This window comes from Mauremys mutica, chromosome 24, assembly GCF_020497125.1.
Source record: "Mauremys mutica isolate MM-2020 ecotype Southern chromosome 24, ASM2049712v1, whole genome shotgun sequence".
NCBI classification, from domain to species: Eukaryota; Metazoa; Chordata; order Testudines; family Geoemydidae; genus Mauremys; species Mauremys mutica.
The window spans coordinates 8,977,857-9,002,426 of record NC_059095.1 but is presented as its reverse complement, the minus strand read 5'-3'; the positions used below and the strand labels follow the sequence as shown (position 1 = coordinate 9,002,426).

At 54.0% G+C, this 24,570-nt stretch overlaps 1 protein-coding gene across 2 annotated transcripts in view; it reads left to right on the top strand.

The window, feature by feature from the left end:
- Positions 1-539: 539 nt before the first annotated feature.
- NRTN (neurturin) overlaps positions 540-24,570 on the top strand; it is an 86,861-nt gene continuing 62,830 nt past the window's right edge. Inside the window, exon 1 of one of the 2 annotated variants that reach the window (XM_044998861.1) lies at positions 540-1,327. The gene's annotated coding sequence lies outside the window, so the exon portion shown is untranslated. Of the gene's footprint in view, positions 1,328-8,271; positions 8,525-24,570 lie in introns of those variants that run through there. The other variant, XM_044998864.1, reaches the window with a different exon arrangement.

The window sequence follows — 24,570 nt, the reverse complement described above, 5'->3', positions numbered from 1 at the left end:
TTTTGTGACAAATTTAAAAAAAATACAAAAATGTTTCTATTTCAAAGTTCTTGAAATAAATATATTGGAGGGGGGGGGGGAAATGATTTTTTTTATGGTTGCCAAACCCCCACCAAAACTTTCCAAACTACAAAGAGACTCCTGTGTGAGACATGGGTGGAGGTGAGTGTATCAAGTATTTTTGTGAACACTCAGGAAAACATCACATGACATCCCTGTACCCAATCAAAAATTACACCATGGCATACCAAAAGTGAAAATAATTTGAAAAAAATCAATTTTTTTGGAGAAAAAGAAACATCTTGATAATTTCTGACAAGCATTTTTGCACAACTGAAAAGATTTGTAAAATCAAAAAAATTTTTGATTTTTTAAAAATATATATAGTTGTTTTCATTTGAATTTTGTTTGAAAAATGTTGGCCAGCTCAAAAACTGATGCAGCAATGTCTCCCTGCATCCACAGACACCTAAAACAGAGGCACGAGCAGCCGCCACATAAAGCTCTGTTAACTCTGAAGCCTAATGTGATATATCAACACTGACAATAACTATTTCACTTCTGCTCAAAGCACGCACTGAAGAAAAACCAGCTATGCTTTCCACTCCTCTTTGGACACAGAATCTCTTTGAACTAGAATGTTTGTTCCTGTTGCTTGTTCAGCTCTTCAGTCAAGTCCTCCTAGTCCATCCTACCTGCTTCTTTTGGGGAGAGGTAAGGCTTTGACAACAGCAAAGGTCTTGTTTTCAGGCAGCATTAGAAAAAATGGATCTTCTCATGTGACTCTCTTAATATTAAACATTTGGCCAATAGCTGCTACTGCAATCAGTTTGAGGCCTCGTGATGGGACTTAACCCCCATCACCTGCAAGGCTGGCAAATGCACCCAATTAGTCAGGTTTTCTGCCTGGAGAGGTGAGTAGCTAACTGGCTCCCGGCCACAGAGGGCAGAGCTATTCTGTCATAAGAGGACTGAAGGAGCTCAGTTGGGGAAGAGACTGCAGGGGAGACAGGTTTCTCTGTCAGAGAGGAACCCAGGGCGAGGGTTTAACAGGAGGACAAAGGGAGCAGCCCACTACTGGGGCAGGGTGGGAAGCCCTGAGGTAGGGTTTGCGAGTAGAGAGGGAGGAGTTCAGTAGCTGAAAGGGGCAGAAGAATTATTCAGGTTCATTTGGTGTTGTTAGCGATACCCTGAAAGGGGTTTGAACTTTGTGACCGGCCCAGCAGCTAAGCCACGGAAGGTCTGGAGCCAGAGGCAGCCAGCCAGCAGGTAGCACTGACGCTGATACCAGTGACGTTACGCCTGGACGCAAGGGAGCGCTCCAAAGGTGAGTGTGTCCCACCACAGGCCCCGTTGTGCTAGGGGCTGTACAAACTTACTGTAGATGACTGTACTCGCTCCAAGGAGCTCCCAATCTAAGGAGAGGTGACAGGTAGGTGAGACAGACAGGGGAGGACAGGGTTACAAAAGTGGGATCTTTCCGGGCAAACGGTATGTGTGTGGACTGGACTGAGACTCGGGGATCTGGATTCATTTCCCAGCACTGTCATCAACTCCCTGTGGGGCCTTGGGCAAGTGCTCTGGGACTCAGTTCCCCTGTCTATGCAATGGGGATAATGGTACTTCCTTGCCTCATAGGTGTGTTATAAGGTGCTTGGACCCTCTGGTGCTGGGATGGGGGCATATAAGAACCGCAATAGAATTAGCTGGGTTTTAGCAAAGAGCAATTAAGGGGCTTTGCCTGTCCCTAATTGCCTTGGGGAGGGGCACTCATTTATGGCTCATCTAGTAGCACTGGCTACTAGAACCCACTAAGATCCTGGTTTGAGCTGCAGGATGCACAGGCAGCCACAGCAAAGCCGCTCCCTGGACACAGGAAATCGCACAAAAGAATTAAGTCCCCTCTGGAACCTGGCCACCGTTCAGTAAATGCAACTGAAACAACCCGTGCCCTTTGAACTGCTCTAAATCAACAGGGCCTGTAAGATTTCCAGGGCCCAGATCTGACTTAAATTAAAAGTTGCTGCTGCTTGTAGGATTTAAATTCCTTGACATCAATCTGTACAGAGCTGACCTGGATGATTTATTATTAAAAATAACATCTCCCAGCAGTGTGTCTTTGCCATATTCGAGCATCGCCGCGGTCTTGGTTTGGAGAACGGGAAAAATCTCTCCAGCTGGCATTTTGTACACGTCCCTCACCCTGGTATTTGGCATCTCCTGACTTGGTCTTGCCCAGGCTCTGCCGTGGAAAGAGACCGTGAGAAGCTCTTGCTGCTAGAGACGTTAATAAACCAGAACGCATTGTGCTGCACATCGGGATTGAAAGTGCGAGCGGATTCCTGACCATTTCATCTGTAATAGGCTTGCTCAATTCGTGGATTCATAGCTTTTGTTTTGTTTTTAAGGCCAGAAGGGATTGCTGGATTATCTTGTCTGACCTCCTGTTCAGCACAGGCCAGCAAACTTTACCCAGTTACTCCTGTACTGAGCCCAGTCACTTGTTTGACTAAAGCTCATCTTCCAGAAAGGCAGCCGGTTTTGATGGAAAGCCTTTAAGACATGGAGAATCCGCCACTTGGGTTAAGGCACAAGCCTAGGACTTGGGACGGCTGGGTTCAGTTCCCTGCTCTGCCACAGATTTCTGCTAAGTTCTTGGGCCCTACTAAATTCAGCATCCATTTTGGTCAATTTCACCATCCGCAGGATTTTAAAAATAGTCAATGTCATGGTTTCAGATGTTTACAGCTGAAATTCAATAGTGGTGTAATCCTGGGGGTCCTGACCCCAAAGGGAGTTATTTGTGTGTGTGTGTGGTGGGGGGGGGGCGGTTGCAAAGCCGTTGTAGGGGGGTTTGTGGGATTGCTACTCTCACTTCTAATACTGCCTTCAGGGCTGGGCTCTGAAGGCAGCAGCTGGGGAGTGTCCTGCAGCTGGGGGAGGTTCCCAGTTGTGGGTCTGATCTCCCCCAAGAGCAGCCATGCAGGGAAAGGGGAAGTCCCTCCCCCCAGCATATGTTCATCAGCCACTTATGACTTGGGCCCAGATCCTCAAAAGCGTTTGGGCTCCTAACTTCCATTGATTTCAGTGGGACGTAGCCTCCTACATACTTTAGTTCCCATCTCTACAATGGGGATAAAAGCATCTCCCTGCCTGGCAGGGCTGTTGCAAGTCTAAGATTGTGAGACACTTTGACCCTATGGTAAGGGGCCAGATATGTACCTGTGAGAGTGGAGGGGTGTGTGTGTGTGTGTGTGTGTGTTTTTAGATCCACTGTAGCAGAGTGATTACCCACTTCTGCCCCTGTGGAGCTTGAAACAGCCCAGGAGAGGGATGTGGCTGAGGCAAGGAGCCTGGGCTGATTGGGGAAAGCAGGCTCAGTTGGGGCCATGCCCCAATCAGGCCCAGCTGGCCCCTATAATTGAGCCAGGAGCCCTGGGAGTCTCCCTCTGCCTGTAGAGGGAGAAGGGCCTGGCTGCAGGGAGCTAGAGACCGGGCTCCTGAGTGGAGAAGGGCTGGGGAAAGGCAGACGAGCTGGGGAGCTCCAGCCTGGAAAGCCCCAGGCTGCGGCCTAGCATAAGGCCATCAGGTACTGGGGGTTGCAGAGGGCAGCCCAGGGGTAGGCCAAGGCAGCAGGCCCAAACCCAACCTTGCCAGTGGTGAGTGGCTGGTACTGCAGCCTGCCCCAGGGCACGGGTAGCCTGGTACTGAGGCAAGGTGGGGATAGTGAGTGGGGGTTCCCCGGGGAGGGGAGACCCTGAGAGAAAGGAGTTACTGCCAGGGGGCAGCACCTCAGGTAAAAGGGCACCGGGTCCAGGGAGGGACACAGGGCCAGAGGACAGGCGGATCACCGGCCTGCAGAGGGCGCTCCGAAGCTGGACCGAGCTAATTCCCAGAAATCACCAGCAGGAGGCACCGCCGGGGTGAATCCTTACAACCACTTTCCTTGGTAGTTTGTTTGCCCTCTGTTCAAAGTTTGTGCCTTTGTTTCTAATGGCTACCTGGCTTTAACTGCCAGAAAACAGTAGACAGCAAGGGCAATCGTGTGCTGTGCTCTGTCCCCCCGCCCCCACACACACTCCAATCACCATTCTGCATTTTTTTCCCCCCTTCCCTTCCAAGCTGCCCAGGAAAACATCACGCCCAGAAAGATCACAACAGCCTGTCTCTGAGAGGCACGTGCTAAAGTGGCTCGCGGGTTCGGTTCGGATGAGTCTGCAAAACTGGGCTGGAAGAACAGGTTCTGCAGGGATGCTTCTGGTATTTCCACCCATGCCAGTGGTCCCCTCTGAGCAGCCCACCACGCGGTATTTTGATTGTGTGGGCTAGGGTGTGACTGGAGCAACACAGCTGCATAAAGGATAAGAACCCCCCCACCCTTACCCAGCCATGTAAGGGGAACGGGCTACTGCCCTGCTTAGTGTTTCCTGGAGAGGCAGCGAGCATGTGTGGCGCAGGGAATGGGCAGGCCTGTATCTGCATCCCTTACTCCCCTGAGCCAGCACTGGGGAATAGCCATGGGCTGGTGATGTAGGAGCACAGAGGAAGCAGGGTGCTGGTGGGGTGACTCAGAGGGGCGTCTCTGAGTCACGGCGCTTGCTGGGGTGGAACAGTTCATGGGGCCACCCTTTTGCTCAAGGCTGCCCCATTGAGCCAAAATGCTAGCAGAGGGGGAGAGCAGATGCAAGACACACTTGACCACTAGGAGGAGCTGCAGGCAGGAGTCGGAAAGGAAAGCAGGGGGAAGCTAGTGGAGCGGTTGCAGCCAGGTGAGTTGGTTGCAGAAAGCATCCATTTCAATCCCAGGCTTGCCTGCTGCCTTCAGAGAGAGTACCACCTCTGGCACTTCCACTTCAGGTGCTGCTGGCTGCCAGGAAAAGCAACGTGAAGTCCAATGTGTGCAAATGTTATCTACGGATTTCTGAACTTTGAAGAGGCTGAAGGTTCAGCTTTGTTTTGAGTTTCGACCTCTGGCTCAGTTCAGTTTTGAGTCTGGCTGTCTGCTTTGCACCCAGCGAGCCGTAGGACATCAGCCCATGCCTGCTTCTCGCAGCCGCACACTTCCAGTACTGCAGAGAGAAATCATCAGCCACCCCCCTTCCCACCTTGTCTCTCCTTTAGCCCGCTTTCACTGCTTCCTTCCTTCACATTTCATACCCATCACCTGGGCCTGGTAAGGTACCTACCCCCCTATCTCTCCACTTACACATCTAAACACAGATGGCATCTAGGCTGAGTTTCAAATTACAGCAATTTCTGCTGTTGACCTGTTTAAAAAAGTGTGGCAAGAATTTTTAAAATAGAATAGTGTACGGCCCCCACTCCTAACTTTTAGTTAAAACATAATAACCGGTGGGCAGACAGATCAGGACCCCAAATCTGCAAACATTTGTACACATAAGTAACTTTAGCCATGTAAGGTAGCCTCATTGAAGTCAATGAGTAGGAACATCTGAAGTGTCAGACTGGGTGGACCTTGGTTCTGATCCAGCCTTGCATACCATCTCTGACATTGGCCAGTGTTAGAGGAAGATGTAAGAACCCCATGGTAGCAGATGTGGGATAAATATGCCCCCCACATTCAGTCTCAGCCTGATTTCTAATAGAGAGAGTGGCTTAAACCCTGTGGCATGACTTTGGATATTCTTAGTATCCGTAAGTGTCCAGTCCCTTTAAAATATTAAGTTTGTGGCCTTAATGGCTTCCTGTGTCAGTGAGTTCCACAGTCTAATCACAAATTGTGTGAAAGGGCATGTCCTTTCATCACCCTTGAATTTCTCTCCTTTGGTTTTTGGGTCATGCGACGGGGAAAACAGAAGCTCCTGGGTCTCCCTTCTCTATCCCATCCATTATTTTATACATTTTCATCATGGCCTCTCTTATTCATCTTCTTTCTAATGTAACCATCCCAATCTTTTCAATCTCCCTCCATAGGAGGTTTTCCAGGTCCCTGATCATCCTCGCTGCTCTCCTCTGAACCACCTTTCATTCTGCAATGTCCTACAAGAACGGCCATGCTGGATCAGCCCAATGGTGGTGGAATCTCCTTCCTTAGAGGTTTTTAAGGTCAGGCTTGACAAAACCCTGGCTGGGATGATTTAGTTGGCTTTGGTCCTGCTTTGAGCAGGGGGTTGGACTAGATACCTCCTGAGGTCCCTTCCAACCTTGAGATTCTATGGTTCTATGATAATGGTCCATCTAGCCCAGTATCCTGTCTTCTGACAGTGGCCAATGTCAGTTCCTCTAGAGGGAATGAACAGAGCAGGGAATCACCATGTGATCCATCCCCTGTTGTCCGCTCCCAGCTTCTGGTATTGGCCAGAACTGCACCTGATATTCCAGCCTGATTCTCTACTGCCCTGACCCTTGCAGTCACCAACACCAGTGCAAAACGGGCACCGAATGCTACCAGATCTCAATGTTCGTGTTCTGCACCCACTGGCCCAAGTGAGTGCTCAGAACACAGGGCGATGGAGAATCAGGTCAGATGGGACTATTTATGAGCATGCATCAAGTTCATCACCCTAAGTGGTTGTTAGACTGGGACCTCAAATATGGGACATTTCAGGCCAGCTGCAGCAAGCAGTCTCCCAGGTGCTGCTGCTCCTCAATCATAGTTGCGGGTTTTCAAACTTCTTGTACTGGTGACCCCTGGCACACAGCAAGCCTCAGCATGTGACTCCCTACCCCCCTCATAAATTAAAACGGGGGGGGGATTTAATGGGGGATCAGGGCTGTCAACCCCCCTGTAACCACCTTGTGACCCACTGAGGGTTGGAGAACCCCTTTATTCCAAGAAACTGTCTCCAAGTCTGCATGGAAATCAGAGGTAGTTGCAGGGACAGGGCTGCATTGTTTTTTACGTCGATGAGCCAGGCATGAGCGGGTGAGAAATAGGGCTGCCGCTCTGAGCAGGCCCGGGGTGACCTCAGCTCCCCGAGTTTGCATAAGGCCTTTCACACCTTTGCATTGCCCTGAGGGGGTCCTCGCTCCCTTCCCAGCCTGGGAACAGATGGCCGAAGTGAGACACCCCCGCCTGGCCCGGAAGCACCCGCGGGGCAGGCCAGGGCAGAGGCGAGGGGCGTGGGCCGCCGGGTAATCCACCTTGCTGGGGGATTAAGGTGAGGACCGTGCTCCGGCCAGGCGCAGCCCAGCGCGTGTTTTCGGGGCCGGTTTCGGCAGGACGAGCTCAGCAAAGCTTCCCCCCCTCTGCCCGGCGTCCCAGCCTTGCGCCGGAGCTGCCCAGACCCGTGCTGGGAGCTGCCCCCAGGCAGGTGCCGGGGCCCGGGGCTCTGTGCGCTTTCCAGGGCGCAGCGCTCTGGGCGCACGGCGCGGCTGGTGCGCCAGCCTGTGGGCGCACGGCGCGGCAGCGGGGGAAAGGCTGGAGCCAGCGCAGGGGGCGGCCGGGTTAAGAGCGATGAATGCCCCCCGCCCAGGCTCGCAGATAATACCCGTCACTCTCCAGCGGGGGCCGTTCCCCGGCTCGCCCGCGGTTAGCGCCTCGCCTTGACCGTCTCTGTCCCTGCCCGGCTCGCCGAGCTCTCCAGCCCCGCAGCCAGGGCTCCAGTAACCCATTTGGCAGCTCGGGTAATCCGAGCCTGGGAGGAGCCCGCCCCGAACCCGCCACCCGGCTGCCTCCTTCGCGCCGGGCTCCGCCCCAGCGCGGCTCCTCCCTTCGCATCTTCTGCCGAGCCCCGAGAGTAGCTGCACCTTTCCCCGGCGCGCTCCTCCGGCTCCGTGCCCAGCGCAGCCACCGGACTCGGAGGGTCCTGCTCGCTCGGGGCGCCGAAGGGCAGGCGAGGGCTGCGGGGACCGCCCGGGACGGAGCAGGATCTGCCCGCAGCAGGAATTGGAGCCCGAGGAGGAGGAGGCGCTCGGGGATCGCCCGCCGCTGTTGGGCTCCGGAGGGGACTTGCCGGGCGGAGGGTAGCGCAGCTGCCCCGCTCCTAGGCAGGGAAGGGCCGAGGAATCCGGGCAGAGCTGAGCCGATCCCTGGGGCATCACCAGGGGACGAGGGGTCGGAGCTGCTGCCTGCGCTCTCCTCCCGCGGGGATCCCAGCGGCCGCGGGGCAGCCCCGGGCACCGGAGAGCCGCCTGCCACCCTCCGGGACTCCGGCTGGGCGGGCAGGGAGCAGCAGCCGGCTTCCAGCCACGTGCGCGGTGTTTGGGGTGCAGGGTTCCGGGGGCTCCTCTCCCAGCCAGCCCGACCCTCGTCCGGAGCGGGAGGCGGGCGGCTGCGATATGCCCCTGACGCCGGTTGGATACTTGGAGCCCGGACGGGGCCGCCATGGGACTTCCCGGTGAGGATGCGCTGGACCCGGAGCCTGCCCGCTGCTCCAGCCTGGCGTGAGGGGTTCACCGGCCGGGTGGGGACTGGTCCTTGCGCTGCCTGGCTCCCTCCATGGAGGGCGCGGACCCGGGGCACCTGACCCTGCTCTTCATGGCTCGGGAGCGGAGAGATTCCTCTCCCTTGGGACTCAACAGGAGACGCAACTGAGGAGTCTGGATTTGGCCGGGCTTAAAGGTAGGGAGAGCCCGCTTCCCTGGGCTGCTGCTACCGGTCTGCAGGGGCAGCGGGGGGCGGATTGGAGGGGTAACCCCCCCCCCGGGCAAGCACAGGTGGGTCAGCACCTGGACAGGCGAGGTTTGATTGGCTGCTTCTCATCCCCCCACCCTCGCCCCTTTTGAAAGCTCATAAAGAAGCCAACGGGATCTTAGCCCAGTTTCCCGGAGCGTTTCGGTTATGGGTGTCCTGGGCAGCAGGCTGGTAAATCAGAGGTTGCTGCTGCTTTTACATATGCCTGAAATAAACCACCCCGCTCCGGTCGCTTGGCTTAGGTGGTGTCCCCGGTGCCTCTTTGTCACATCAGATTTCCAGATGCCTAGACCATGTTTTATGGTTTGGGTTCATTGAAAGGGGAAACGGGCGGATTTGTCCTGGGGTCACTAGCCACTGTAAGGGCAGGTATTGACCCTGCGGCAGGGGTGGGGGAACTGCTGGCTGCTTTTCACGTTTTTATACCTTGGGGGGGGGCGTAGGGGGGTTATTTTAAAAAATACAAATGGGTATGTGGTGTTGTCCCTGCTCAAATCTTTGCTAGGTCCTAGCAGAGCAGGAGCAAAACAATCACAACTTGTTCCTGTAAGAGGGCTGGACTGGGGCGATGGGCCGGAGTCTGCCCCCCTTGACTCCGGCTCCAGGAGTCCCATTCCAGCAGAACCTCAGAGCAAGGGACACCTTGAGACTGGAGCTTGTTCGTAGCTCTGAACCCAACGTTAGGATGGTTCTTTCAAAAGTTGACACCTGGACATTGGCTTAATACAGCTTTGAAACTTTACTGGGCAAAAGGAAAAATGCTGCTTTTCCTTTAGAGTAGCTTACATTTAACACAGCACTGAACACCAAGGTTCGGATGGACCTCAGGAGGTCATCTAGTCCAACCCCCTGCTCAAAGCAGGACCAATCCCCAGACAGATTTTTGCCCCAGTTCCCTAAATGGCCCCTCAAGGACTGAACTTATAACCCTGAATGTACAAAACGCTGTACAGGGTTCGCTTTATTTTTTTGGTCTCTGTTGCTGCCTGGTTGGGTACTTCTGGTTCCCGGTGAGGTTGATTGGCCAGTTCGTAACTCTGGTGTTCCTAACTCCAAGGTTCTTCTGTCCCTTCCTGGACTTTGAGCAGTATCTCGCTAGGGACCAGATCCAATGTGAGCAAAGGCAGCAGAGTCAGGCCTGTAACTTGGGGGGCAGCTCTTACTCAGGCAAAACCGGTATTGAAGTCAATGGGTCAAATTCAGGCCTTTCATTTACACTCGCTGCATCCTCAGGGGACAGAATGTGGCCTGATCAGAGCTTGGACTTGGGATCGTGCTCCCATCTGTCTGCTGGAGCCTGTCCAGAATGAAGGACTCTGTTGTAGTGAAGTTTGCTAGAGAATGTTTCAAGTCTCCTGATCCGTGGCTGGCTCTGGCACGCCCTGAAGTCGATGGAGTCGATTCTCCCTCGCCTGGCACCTTGTCTCGTTAGTGCCAAGGGGGTGCAGCGCATCCCTAAATCGAGATTGTGTCATTTCATTAAGTGGGTTTATCCCGCTTCCCATCCAGCTGGCGGAAAACCCCCGTGCACGCGGCTGGGTTGGTGTCAAGAGGTCCTTTCCGTCTAGCCAGGGGAGTTTGTCTCGAAGTATGAAGCAATCCCATTGCATTGAAACACAAACACAGCCAGAGCTGGTCATGGCGGGGTTTGTTCGTGTTGGGGGGGGTGGGGAAATGTGTCCTGTCTAAATATTATTTTAAGAAATGGAAGAATCTGCATCTGCACTTTGCCTGCCTTCACAAACCTGTCACCTTCTCGCAAGTTTATTAGCCAGTTCTAAGCCCCCTCTGAATTCTCCTCATTGTATCCAGAGAGCTTAGCAGGGGCTGTCAGGTCAGTTTTACCTCTGCGTGAAGGGAAGGAAAATTCCCAGTATCGCTGGGGCTGGGTGGAGGTTTAAAAATGTGAACCGTGGAAGTTTTTAAGGGAGTCTGGTTGCAGTGATTCCTTACTAATGAATAGGCAGCAGGTTTAAAACAACCAAAAGCAAGTACTTCTTCAAACGATGCACAGTCAACCTGTGGAACGTGTTGCCAGGAGATGTTGTGAAGGCCAAAAGGCCATCCGACGAAGTGGGCATTCACCCACGAAAGCTCATGCTCCAATACGTCTGTTAGTCTATAAGGTGCCCCAGGACTCTTTGCTGCTTTTAACAGATCCAGACGAACACAGCGACCCTTCTGGTACTTGAGGGTTTAAAAAAGAACTAGATAAATTCATGGAGAAATAGGTCCATCAATGGCGATTAGCCAGGACGGGCATGGATGCAACCCCACACTCTGAGAGTCCCTAACCTCTGTTTGCCAGAAGCTGGGAGTGGGTGACAGGGGATGGATCATTCAGTTGCCTCTACTGTTCATTCCATCTGATGCACCTGGCATTGGCCACTGTTGGAAGACAGGACACCAGGCTAGATGGCCCACAGGTCTGACCTGTGATTTGTCTCTTTTTCCTTCCTTCCCTTGGGACAGAGACTCAGCCCTGCTGGTTCATCTCCACTGTAGGCAGGTGATTGGCTGGTTGATTGATTGAACTCAACGTGAGTCAGAGGGTTTTTTTGACTCTCTGGTTTTATTATATTTCTTTCACATGGCCCTGCCGAAACTGACCGTCCTAATATAGCAACACTCCCCTGCTAAGCAAGGAGTAGGTTCCAGGAGATGGAACGACAACCGCGCTAATGCCCGTTCCCACAGGTAGTGTGCACCACAGATGGTGATTGCAAGTGGCAGGCGTTTTGGTTACTTAACGCTTACGGTTAGGAAATGCCATAGGCATTAGGCACTGGGGCTGACTCACAGGGCGAGCGCCAGAGCTGATGACTTTACGAGACCTGCAGGGTTTGGCATTTCAGGAGAAAAGTTTAGGGGAACAGTTGATCCAAAGCAGGGAGGGTTTGAGGGCCATATGCTCAGCCGGTGTAAATCAGCATCGCTCCACTGACTTCTTACGCCACCTGAAAATCTGTCCCCAAACCTCTCAGTGCATTATGATCATAAATGGTCGGACAGATTGTTTTCGAGCGGTTTTCCCAGAGTGAGCCAAGGAGAGCAATGACTTTTTATTGCACCTCAATCGATACTTCACTACCCCTGAGTGATTTGAGTGCCACATGTGGACTGGATCGTTGGCGGCCTCGGTTAGGCAATCGGCAGTTCCAAAGCCTTGTAAGGTCTTTGGGGTGGGGAGAGTCTTTTTCTTCTGGATTTGTATAGCACCAAGCACAGTGGGGTTCTGGTCCATGATGGGCTCTTAGATGCTGCAACAATACACAAAATAAATCCTAGCCAACGGTTTCAGCTGTATCCCCTTCTCTAGCTAGCCAGCTGAATGCTTTACAAAGCGTTTACTCCAGCTGTTTCCGCAATGTGGAGAGGAAAAACAGAGGGATTCCAGAGAGGCGTGAGCCGGGGAATGCCAGTAACTCCCAGCCCAGATCTGAGTTGGGAGCAGGACAGGAGGGAGTTGGCAAGGGTAGGACTGTGCCTTGCAGCATATAGGTGTGGTCAGACCTGCTGTCTTCGTGCACTGTGGTCTCAGGGCTTCCTGCCTAATTCTCGGAACGGGTTATAGAAGTGGGGAGCGGGTTATGGATGTTCATAGGCTTTTCTGTGATGCGCATCACCCCAGGATTGTGTTTGTTGATGTGTCCCACCACGTCCCCTGCAGGCGTGGGAAACATTATCCCCATTTTGAAGGTGTGGAAACTGAGGCACAGAGAAGTGAAGCGGCTTGTTGTTTAGCAAGTCTGTGGAGAGCTGAGAACAGACCCCCCAGTCATGACTTTCTGCCCAGGGCCCTAAGCACGTGACCAACAACCCGCTTCCTTTTACCTATATGCTTTGGCCAAAGTTGCTGGGAGTGTTTAGTCCAGGGGTGGCCAACCTGAGCCTGAGAAGGAGCCAGAGTTTACCAATGGACATTGCTGAAGAGCCACAGTAATACGTCAGCAGCACCCCCCCCCCCGACCCATCGGCTCCCCCCCAACCTCCCGCTCCCAGTGCCTCCTGCTCACTGGCAGCCCTGCCGATCAGCGCCTCCCCCTCCCTCCCGATCAGCTGTTTCGTGGCGTGCAGGAGGCTCTGGGGGTGGGGGAGGAGCGAGAGCACGGCAGGCTCAGGGGAGGGGGCGGGAAGGAGTGGAGGGGGGCAGAGCCAGGGGCTGAGCCGTAAGCACCCTCCTGGCACACTGGAAAGTCGGTGCCTGTCGCTCCAGCCCCGGAGTCGGTGCCTATACAAGGAGCCGCGTATTAACTTCTGAAGAGCTGCATGTTGGCCACCCCCCACCCCCAGTCTAGTGATTTCGGGGTACCCAACCTGAGACCTCTTAAAGGCCTACAAGCCCCTCTGCAAATCTGTTCTCTTCCAATGTGTCGGACCAGGCACCCCCCAAATCACTAGCCGCCCCCGAGAATCCCGACCCCTGTCAGCACGTATAACACAGATGCTGTCAGTGGGCTAAATTAACTTGTTTCTGATGTCACCAGCTCCAGCCTCCCGTGCTAAAGAGCATTCCTCATGCTCTTTTGACCTCCTCAGATGCCAATCCACTCCTGCCACGGCTGCCTCTGGCCTTCCAGCCCCCTGAGCGATTTTCAAACAGCCGCCGCTGTGAAAGCCTCATTAAAAATGCGTCCTTCTTTCCTCATCGTACAACCTAGCCGAGAAAGATGGAAGGCGAGCCAGCGGCCGGAAGTTGAAGCTAGACCAATTCAGACTGGGAATAAGGCGCACGTTTTTAACAGGGAGCGCAATTTACCAAGGGTTGCGGTGGAGTCTCCATCGCTGGCAGTTTTTAGCTCCAGATTGGGTGTTTTCTTTTCTAAGAGATCTGCTCTGGGAATTATTGGGGGGTGTTAGGCAGGAGGTCTTGAGCATCATGGTGGTTCCTTCTGGTCTTGGCATCTGTGTCTCTGCTTCTGGATTGGAAACCGTGCTTGTTCCATTCAGTGTTGGGCCTTAACGGGTTTGTCTGTGTTGCATTCCCCAGCTCGCTTTGGCCTAGCTAGCTTGGGTGAGGCTGTGACGGCGGCGGGCTGCACGCCGGCTCGCTGCCCAAATACAAGCCCAGCAGGGAGCCTGGGTACGTACTAGAGCGGTGGTCCCCAACCTTTTTCGTTTGGTGGGCGCCGGGCAACGAGCCACCGTGGCCGGCGGGCAAGCCTCCGCCGAAATGCCGCCGAGAAGCGACGACGTCAAGAGGCATCGCCGCTGAAAAGCAGCGGCATTTTGGCGGCTCTTGATGACGCTGCTTTTCGGCGGCGACGCTTCTGGAGGTTGCCGCTTTTCGGCGGCATTTCGGCGGGTGCTGGTCCGCGGGCCAGTACTCGGGCGCAGAGAGATGCCCGGGCGGGCGCCATGGTGCCCGTGGGCACTGCGTTGGGGACCACTGTACTGGAGAGAGTCTGGCGCTCCGACTGCTCGGCGCGCGGTGCCTGTGCCAGACTGAGAATGGGAAGACTATTATACCCAGGTGCAGAGATCCTTGCTTGGGAAGTTGACTCCAGCTTTAAGCCCCCCTTGGATTGGGTTTCTCTGCCTCCCCCATGAAAGGGAAGGGCCCCTGCATCTCAGTCCCTCTCATGAATACATCCCACTGTCGTGCTTCTGGCCTGCCTCGGTGAACAACTACCCCAAGGTCAGATTGGAAATACAGTTCCCGTCTCCCCCCTTCTCTTTGAGCAAAAGGCTCAGTTGAAACATACATCCAGGACACACATCCACATCCTCCCCGCCTCGTAAGGATTCCAGCGCAGATGGGCACCTATTTAACACTTAATTTCAAGGTCGCATAGGGTGACCAGATGTCCCGATTTTATAGGGACAGTCCCGATTTTGGGGTCTTTTTCTTATATAGGCTCCTATTACCCCCCACCCCCATCCGGATTTTTCACACTTGCTGTCCGGTCGCACGAGATAGGACCTTACATCTGCAAGCCCTCGTTGCCTATTGCTGTTCTCCGGATTCCGACCCGCGCTTAGGGGCCCCAGCTGAGATCAGGGCTAGACGCCGAACGGAGACTGGTCCTGTTCGGATTTTGCACGCTTTGGGGGCTCTCCTACGGGTCTGTACAGGGCCGAGCGCAACCGGGCCCCCCCGGGGGGGGGGGCCTTCCAGACGCGACTGCGAGATAAATAATTAATTTGGGGAAAAAAACCATAGGGATAGTTAGTCTTTCTGTCTCACCCGGCATATGCTGCGGGTTGAGGCCGGGGCAAGGAGAAAGAAAGAGGTAAATAGTAGGACTCCGCTGTTGACGAAGTCTCTGACACAGGGGTTTGGGGCTACTGATGCGCAATCCACAACGGTTGTGTTGGGTTGTGTTTTTTTTTGGTTCCCCTCCAGTGGCTGCAGGCTTTCATTACTTGTCTAACCCAAAGCACATGTGCCGAATCCTGCTGCTGGGAAGCGTCCCCTTGCGGCCTGTTCCCATGTGGCCTGGCAGCACGCGGCCCTCAGCTCTGAGCCCTCCAATCTGCTTTAAAGCTGCACACGCAGGGGAGGGTGCCAGGGGAGATCTGGCCAAGGGCTTCTCCTCCCTTTGCAGCAATGCTGGGCTCAGCTCGTTCATCTAAATAAACTTAATCCTCGGAGTGCTGCTGTCATTAATCAGGCTCTGTTTTCGAGACGCGGGACCTCCTTGCTTCTCTGCAAGGCGGTGCTGGAGGCTTTTGATATGCTAGTGCCAGGCAGGAGACAGGAGAGAGGGGAGCCGGATTAGCCCTGACATGAAGGAGTCCCATGTTTGGGCTTGTAAGGATTAGATTTGTATCAGGAAATGTCGGTCAACATCAATTTCATCCCCCCTCCATTGGCAATCATTGACATTTACAGGAAAAATGTTGTTTGAGAACTAATTACAGTCAAAATCCCGCCCCAAAGAAGAGCTCTGTGTATCTCGAAAGCTTGTCTCCCTCACCAGCAGACGTCGGTGCACCCAAGTCATCTCGCTACTGTCCTGGTACCGACATGGCCGGCAGGCAGGCAAATTCCAGAGATTTTGAGTTTTGAATTCAGCTCGTTACAAATGGACCGACGAATGACTAGGAAAAGCGGGCACGGTTTGTTGATTTTAAGGATATTTACTTTGTATACTTTGACGCGGGTTGTTGACAGTTTGTGTTTTACCGGCTTATAAAGCGTTAACTTTTTGAATCTCAGGGGCTACTGCCATTAAACAATTGTCCTCCCCCCGCAAATTTTGTGCAACTGTGGAAAATTTAAATAGATATAAAAAGGCTGAACAATAAACTTCGATACCTGTTGAAATTTAAAAAAAAATAGAATTCTGCCAAGCCTACCCATGTTGTATTTTCTTGTGGCCACAGTATCCATGAATTTGCACTTAATTATTATCATTTATTATTTGTGGCATTACCCAAGAACCCTGTCCTGGATCGCGCTAGGTGCTGTACAATCACAGAGCACAAAGACGGTCCCAGGCCCAAATCGCTGCCAGGCTTGGAATAATTTCTGGGAGGAAAATTAGCAAAGACGGCCGGCCACATGTGCAGCTCACGGTGGAGATGATTATTCATGACACTTGCCCGAGAAAACGGTGGGAGCCCGAATATATTTTAAAATGGATTGGTGGCTAGTGAAGGGCTCTGATTTCCCAGCCCTGAACATAACATAATGAATCATTGTGGCTGGGATCAAACCACAGAGTTCCTCGTCCACCACGTTCCTCTGTTACGCTGGAGAAGGTGCCCGTTGTGCTAATGAGTAGATCCTGGCATGTTGGGAGCTGAAACCCTGGCCTCACCTTTGGGTACTGAGCACCTGAAAAATACACCCTGAGCGATTTTGAAAATCTAACCCTAGATTATGAACAATTCTGGGCAGTGTCTGTCCTTTTCTATATGCTTGTACAGCACCCAGCGCGGTGGGACCCAGCCTGGCTGGTTTCTAGGCACTAGGGCAATATATAGATAACATGTCTCAGCCTTGTCCTCATCTCCGAGTGAGAGCGTAGCTAAGCAAACAGTGCAAAAGATGCTCTCCTTGTCTCTGCTCAAATTTGGAAATTCACTGATGACTGACGTTTCACTCCAGGGTGTGGAATTGTGAACAAGGTTTTTAATAGTGGCTTAAAGATGGCTCTGATTTTTTTTTTTAAAAAAAGACTTCGTCTAGCTAACAGGAAGCGGTGTTGCTGATTCATGCAGGGTCGTTTTGTGAGTCTCATGATATTTAGTGGTTTCATTCAAGCCCCAGCTCCTGGAGTCCTGTGATTGCACGGATCGCTGATTTAATTTTGTAAAAAAGGAAGATTCTAGCCCTTATGATGCAGGGAAAAACTTGGAAACATGCCCCTCTAAGGCTCAAAAGCCAGAAGGTGAATAAAAATAAAGTAGCAATTATTATTCTTTAAAATCTCAGGGCTTTTTTTGGGGGGGGTGTCTAGCTTATGAGTTGTGGACGCTTGGGGGTTGGCAGGACTGGGGAAAGGGTAGAAGAATCCCACAAAGTCGAGGTTGGCACAAGAAGATATTTATTTTTTCATTAGACATTTTCACTCTCTGTCTCCTCGTCCTCCCCCGCATCTTTGTCTTTCACTTTGCTCCACCCTATTCTCTATTTTTCAGTCTATTTGGCCCCGTCTTCCACTTTCTCTGCTCCTCTCACCCCAGCCTGCCCTCTCTGTGCTGCATGAATCGAACGATCGCACTCAAAGTGCGGGTGAAATTCATTCCTGTGCAGAGGGGGCCGGGCCAAGAACCAGGCACTACTTAAATTCCGGGCTTCCTAGGGTCCTTTCATTCTGTCTTTGTACAGCTGGTAGCACAGTGAAGCCTTGCTACATAGCTCCTACAGACTACAGCAATTTACATAGGAATAATTTTCAAGATTTACCGGGGCCTTGTGGTGGCCCTCCGCTCAGGTGTCAATTTCATTTTGTCTGCGAGTTGGCTTGAAAATGGATCAAGCCAACTTCTCCCACCACTGATCTGGAAAGGAAAGGGCCCCCAGGTCTCAGCTGCTGTACATCATTGTTATTTTCACAGCATCTGCATAGCGAAGTTAGATGAAAACAATCTGGAAGGTGGTGATGCGACTCTATTTTATTTTATTAGAATCCAGAACCCTAACCCCCAAGAAACAAAACCAGACAGAGACAAAGCAGGCTGCTCTTTAAGGCAATAAGGCACAACTCACCCCACCTTGCTCTAGCCTGGGTCTTTGCAGGCTGACTGCAGAAGACCCAGATCACACACTTCCCTACAGAGCCCCTTAGCCTGCCAGACGGCCCCGAGAAGTCCTAACTCTTAAAGAGAAAGCTTGTCATGTTAGCACAGTTTTCCATACGCTACCATCATTGAGCGGTGCAGATTTACAACTGAGAATCTAGCCCAGGAAATATAACAAATTCAATTAAACAGCTCAGTGGCCGAGAGAAGACCAACCCCTCCTTGCCCAGATCTGTTTCCACTGGGCCGACGTGCCTGGCTGCGACGTTCCTGTTCCCGCCGTCTGGAAAGGGAGCAAGGGCTTGAATCTCCGTGCAGGAACTGAGCTTCTGCACAGCGTTTGCCTTTGCTAATGTTGTTCTTGGTTGTGGCCTCCTCGGGCTTGTTGGAAAGGATATTTATTGCCGGCTGTTGACCTCTAAGCCTGCCCTATACAATACGGGAGCTGTTTTACTTGGGCTGCAGCTCCAGTGGCGACAAGCTCTAATGAGGACTGAAGAATAGACCCTGCTCGTTTGTTTTCTCACAGAGTTTTGGGTGCATCTTTTAATCCCTCTGCTCTGTGTTGCCAGGAACTTGAACTCCCCTCTCAACCTGAAGCTAGATCCTAGAGAGGGTGGGTACTGGGGAAATGCAAAGGGGAGGATTTCTCCGTATCAGACCGCGGAAAGTATGTCTACCCGGCAGCTGGGAGGCGCGATGGCAGCACGTGTCGACGTACCGAGTTAGTATGAGCTCGCGTCCCGCTGCGATTTTTAGCGCGCTGGCTCGAGCAGCGCGAGCATGGGAACATCCGCCCATGCTGGGAATCACACCACGCAGCTGCCACGTGGACGTACCCGAAGCCCTTTCCTAGCCCTACGGCGTCCTCTTTGCAATGGAAGTCGGACGTGACGGTGGAGCAGGAGCTCTGCTCGAGTTAAGGCCGAGACGGAGAATTCTTAGGCCCCCACCCTTGGTCGGGGAACGTCCCCGGAGCTGAGTTCCCTCCAAATGCCGCAGAACCACTGCTTCCGGCTGCGTCTACACAGTCCCGGAGGTTGCGAGGGAGGATTTGCCGCCTCGCCGGCGTTATTTCTATTACAGGAGGGGTTGGAGGACCCAGCTGCGATCAGAGCACCTAGGGGCCATGTAAACTCACAGTAAGGGATGGGCCCTCAAGAGACAGAGGGTGGGGTGGGGGAAGCAAAAAGAGGTGGATTTCCACAGCCCCCCGATACATAGAGACAGGTGGTGATGACAGAGGACCCAGCATTGGCTTGTCTTAGAGCCGGGCTGCTGTGTATTCTCTCTCCGTTGCGCATGCTGCTTTCGCACCGTCTCCTGAAGTCACGGCCGAATACGCCCTCTACGCCGGGGCGGGCAAAATTTTTGGCCCGAGGGCCGCATTGGGTTTTGTAAATTGTATGGAGGGCCGGTTAGGGGAGGAGGTCATGGCCCAGCCCCCACCTCCTGTCTGCCCCCCCCCGGACTCCTGCTCCATCCAACCCGTTCCCTGATGGCCCCCCCAGGGACCCCTGTCCAATCCAACCACCCCTTCTCCCTGTCCCCTGACTGCCCCCGGATCCCCGCCACCCCATCCAACCCCTCCTCTCATTCCTGACGGCCCCCCCGGGACCCCTGCCCCATCCAACCACCCCTTCTCCCTGTCCCCTGACTGTCCCCGGATCCCCTGCCCCGTTTGCCTCCCGCTGCCCCACCCAACCCCCCTCCTTCCTGACTGCCCCCCCCAGGACCCCTGCCCCCATTCAACCCCCTATTCCCCCCCAACCCCTATCCACACCCTCACCCCCTGACCACCACCCTGAACTCCCCTGCCCTCTATCCAACCCCCTCTGCTCCCTGTCCCCTTACCCGGCTGCCTGGAGCACCGGTGGCTGGTGGCGCTGGAGCCGGGCCACGCCGCTGTCACCACCACGCAGCACAGAGACCGGGTCAGGCTGGCTCTGCAGCTGCGCTGCCCCAGGAGCTCACAGCCCCGCCGCCCAGAGCACTGCGCCGGCGGTGGAGCGAGCGAGCTGAGGCTGCGGGGGAGGGGGGACAGTGGGAGAGGGGCCGGGGGTAGCCTCCTGGGCCAGGAGCTGGGGGGGCCGGCCAGGACGGTCCCACGGGCCGTAGTTTGCCCACCTCTGCTCTACGCCAAGCTGCAGACTGCGGCTGCGCTGCTCAGAGAGGAATATTTGGGTCTCACTGGATCTTAAATAACCTTTCGAAAAGCATCAAAGTTCCTACCCAGCTACATGTGGCGGGGACGTAGGAGGGGCACTGCCCTCTCCCAGGGGTCCTTGTGCAATGGTGGAGAAAGGCAAAGGGGATCTCTGGTTGACAGGGCCTGGCAATGGTGCAGGGCTCTCTCTCTGGAGCATGGGCACCCCCTCTGAGGGTGCTGCCGGGCTGCAGTGCCAGTGCGTCTCGGCTGTCCTCTGGTTTCCACCTGCCCTGCAGGGTGAGGTCTGTTGATTGACACTGAGTTCCTGTTAAAATACACTACCCTGCTGTACCAGAGATGAGGCAACTGGAAGGACTCAGCCTGTACCCAACACATACTGTCAATTAATTTGTCAATTGATCTTTGATTATCAGCAGGTAAATAGGCCCAGTGGTCTGTGATGGGATGTTAGATGGGCTGGGCTCTGAGTTACTACAGAGAATTCTTTCCTGGATGCTGGCTGGTGAGTCTTACCCACATGCTCAGGGTTTAGCTGATCGCCATATTTGGGGTCAGGAAGGATTTTTCCTCCAGGGCAGATTGGCAGAGGCCCTGGAGGTTTTTTGCCTTCCTCTGCAGCGTGGGGCACGGGTCACTTGCTGGAGGATTCTCTGCACCTTGAGGTCTTTAAACCACGATTTGAGGACTTCAATAGCTCAGACACAGGTTAGGGGTTTGTTCCAGGAGTGGGTGGGTGAGATTCAGTGGCCTGTGTTGTGCAGGAGGTCAGACTAGATGATCATAATGGTCCCTTCTGACCTTAAAGTCTATGAGTCTATACTGTGTCCCATTCATACTCACGTCTGCAAAACCAGTGCACAAACCCAGCCCTGCGCTCATGGGGCCCAGTTCTCCATGACCCTGCGTCTCGAGTGGTCCTTCACATCCGTGCAACGCGAGTGCAGAGCGCTGCCCAGTCGGGGCGGGAGCATTTACACCCCCTTTGCACTTGCTTTGCAATAGTGCGAATGGCTGCACAAGGGGCCGGGCCATGGAGAGTCTGGCCCTGTTAGCCTGGGCCCGTTGGCCTCCAGGTCTGAGCAGCCAGGGTAGCTTAGCCCCTGGGTGTGAACATCCCCACGGCAAAGCCGTATCTCGGCTACTGTGCCCTCTCTGCACTTGCCCATGTGTGTCTGAGGACAGAGCCCTGGTTCTTCGGGCTGAGACGCTCTAGGATTCTTGCTGAATCAGTTGGGGGGAGAATTTATCAGGGGGTATTATGGGAAGGGCATTGGAGGACCACCAGCACTCGAATGATTTAGCCTTTGCTCTCACTGCAAGGTGGGGTGGGGGTTCAGTCTAAGTTAAAGCAGAGCCTGGCTTCTAACCCACCCCATAGCCAAGTCAGTACACTTGGGTTTAATGCACCTCTCCCTGGGGAGGGGAGATTGACACAAACACCTGGGGGAGAGCGTGGGGTAAGGGGGCCATGTAGACGAACTGTCAAGATCAGTGTTGACTGCTGAGCTGACGGAGGATGGTGCCACTGGTAGATGGTGCTGTATTTTTACCTTAGTGTTGTTGTATGTTGTATGGTCAGGCTTGGCAAAGCCCTGGCCGGGATGATTTAGTTGGGGATTGGTCCTGCTTTGAGCAGGGGGTTGGACTAGATGGTCTCCTGAGGTCCCTTCCAGCCCTGAGATTCTATGATTCTATGTTGTTGTAACTGACCAGGGTAGGGGGTACAGAGGAAGCGAGGGGAACATGGAGAAGGCTAGGAGGAAGTGAAGTCCTGCCGGTGTGTGCTGGAGTTGATACTTGCAGTGTTCCAAGAAAGCCTTCGATGTCTATAAGCAAATACTACAATCCCCTTAGAGCAGGCCGTGATGGGAGCCCCTTCCAGGGTATAAAGCAGAACATTCCCAGAAGGAACTCAGTGCGTACACCCCCATCTGCACAGCAGGCTCACTGCATCTTGTGTACGTTCACAACGCACTGTCTCCTACACATGCAGGCGACAGGCAGAATATCTTCGGTAGCTTCCCTGAATGTCAGCCCCAGGTAAGTGCTAGACTCCAGTTCAGTAGGGCAGCTGCTGCCTTAGCTAAGTGGCACTTGCTTAGTGAGAGCACATTTTTGAGGCTTAGCAGCTTTGCAGGGCTGGCTGGAAGGGATGGTGCCAAGAGAGAGGATATGGCAAGAGGCCACAAACAGCTCGTGCCCCAGCGAGGATGACACCCTCGTGCCAGGGATGTGGGCGGGGCCTAAGTGAGTGGCAGCTTGAGGGAGGGGCTTAAAAAGAATCATTCCCTGGAGAAAGTAGCCTGTGCAAGAACGGAGCCGCTTGCTAATGCCAGTTCTGGCAGGCAGGGGTAACCTATTCCCGCCCTGTTGTCGAGAAGGAGCCCGCTGCTCTTGGGAGGATCAAGTTGGATTTCTCTGAGTGCTGAATGTCTGAACCATCCTCCTGGTTCTGTAATGAGGCGTGTTCGGTATCAGGTTGGCTAGACAGGGACTGGCCCTGCCCCGGTGCGTCGCCCTGGTTGCAAACAGGCCCTGGATGTGGGCTCTTGGGGGGCCATGGGAGAACTTCTCTGGGGCAGACGCATAGGGCAGGTGTCAGCAGTCTTTGGGACCTGCAGTAGGGTGGGCAGTATGGAACTCCAGCCCCAAAGCTTTGGCTTGGTTGCCCTAAACTGGGATCAAGGGAGCAGCCAGGAAACGCACACCGTCCGCTAAGGACCGTCGCACCGGACTGACCACGAGTTGAGGCCGTCGCACCAGGCATTGTGCAGTGAAGTTCTCAGATCTGGGCCAATCCACGGATCTCTGGGGCGGCCTCGTGAGCAGTGCGAGGTAGGGTCACAGCGGGGACCCCTTCGCACGTTGATGGAGAACTTGAGAGCGTGGTGCATTGGGGTGTTTTGTCCAGCCAGGCGCCAGGCAGTTCTGCTTTCGAATATAACGAGGGACTAAAAGAAGAGCGGCTTTTTGCACAAAGTCCAGCCACTTTATGCTCAGGAATTGGTGCTGACCGTGCATATGGAATGCCTCTAGCCGCATGTGGAATGCCTGTAAGAGGGGGCCAGGTTTCTGACCCGTATAGCAATACAGGTCACAGGTTTGGGAGATCCCGGTGCAAAGACGTTCTTGCGTCCATACGCCAAACGTGGACGTCATGCAGGGGGTGGCGAGATCTATTAGTTGAAGAACGTCGGTTTGCTGTGACCATTTGAACGCCGCTTGCAGCCTAGGTAGACGAACGGGTCCATCCTCTCCACGGCGCTCGACCCCACCTGCCCTGGGGGTTCTGGTAGCCCGGCTCCACCATTCTGGATCTTGGTCTTCTGCCACGAGAGCCTCAATCCCACAATGTGGGCGGCATGTTGGAGACCTTAAGGGTGGGGTTGAATTCTCATAGCATGCCCCTGTTGAGTGGCAGACTGTGGTGCACCCATATGCAGGTGTTATAACACTCTTCTAACATGTGCCTGAGCGATGCTGATGGGCTTATTTGATAAGACTCACATGTGATGCAAGTCAGTTCAACCGCGTGCACGGAGGGCCGTATTGGCAAGCATGGGCCTAACTTCAACCCAGGGTTGCCACCTGGCCGGTTTGCAACCAGCCTGGCCGGTTCTTGTACTGCCTTGCCAGTTGCTGGTCCAAAAATGTAACATGTTGGGGTTGTTTTACACTTGGGGCCAACGTTTCCCTGCGAGCTGCGTGCGCACGCGGCCGTGGAGCGATCTGGGAACTACCGCACACGTCGCGTGGCTAGGAGTTGGCCGGCATCTGGGTCTCACTCTGCGTGCCGGGTCCACCATCTGCTGAGGAGGGGTGAGGAGTTGGGTGGCGGAGTCAGAATCTCCTAGGAGGGGACAGTAGGAGGCTCCCTCGAAAGCTGAGGCTCCTGGATGGGGTGGATGTGGGGGCTCCTGTGTGTCTAGGTGACCTGGCAAGCAGGGAGGGCTGCGGCCCCAGGTGTGGGGAATAGTTAGCTGCAGTCGGCACTAAGACCCTTTCTGTTGGTGGGGAGGTGGCCAATGGCCAGTTTTTCTGCATCTCAGAGGTAGCAGCCCTCCTTCAAACCCGTGAGGAGCCCCCACCGAAGTGCTTAAAATGAGGCACGTTGATGACAGCAAAGGTTCCCTTAGTGCAGAGCCCTGCTGTTTCTGTGCAAAGGGCCGTGTAGCAGGGTGCTGGTGCAAAAGCACCTAATTAGCCCCTGCTCAGCCAGCCCCAATCAGGAGAACTAGATTGGGGCTGGGGAAAAGGCTGGTGCCTGGCCTTTGGAACTGGCTGCACCTGGGGGCCTGCTCGTTGAAGAGCTCTAAAGGCTGGCTAGCAGCCAGGGAAGGGGTAGTCTCCAGGCTGAAGGGAGACCCCCTGTAAAGAGGAGACAAAAAGCCTTGTAAGTTTGTACATAGTATCACTGGTGGTGGGAACTGTTTGTAAATAAAAGCCACGGGTGCTGCAGTGAAAAAAAGCCTCACAGTGCTTTCTTAAGGGAGCACAGACTCAGCAGGGGGGCGGCCCAGGAAAAGACCCGGTTACACGCCGCTTGGTGGATCAGAGGGGAGTTCAGTCCGTCTCATGCGGCACGTCAACAGGAGCATTTAGAACAGCTGGG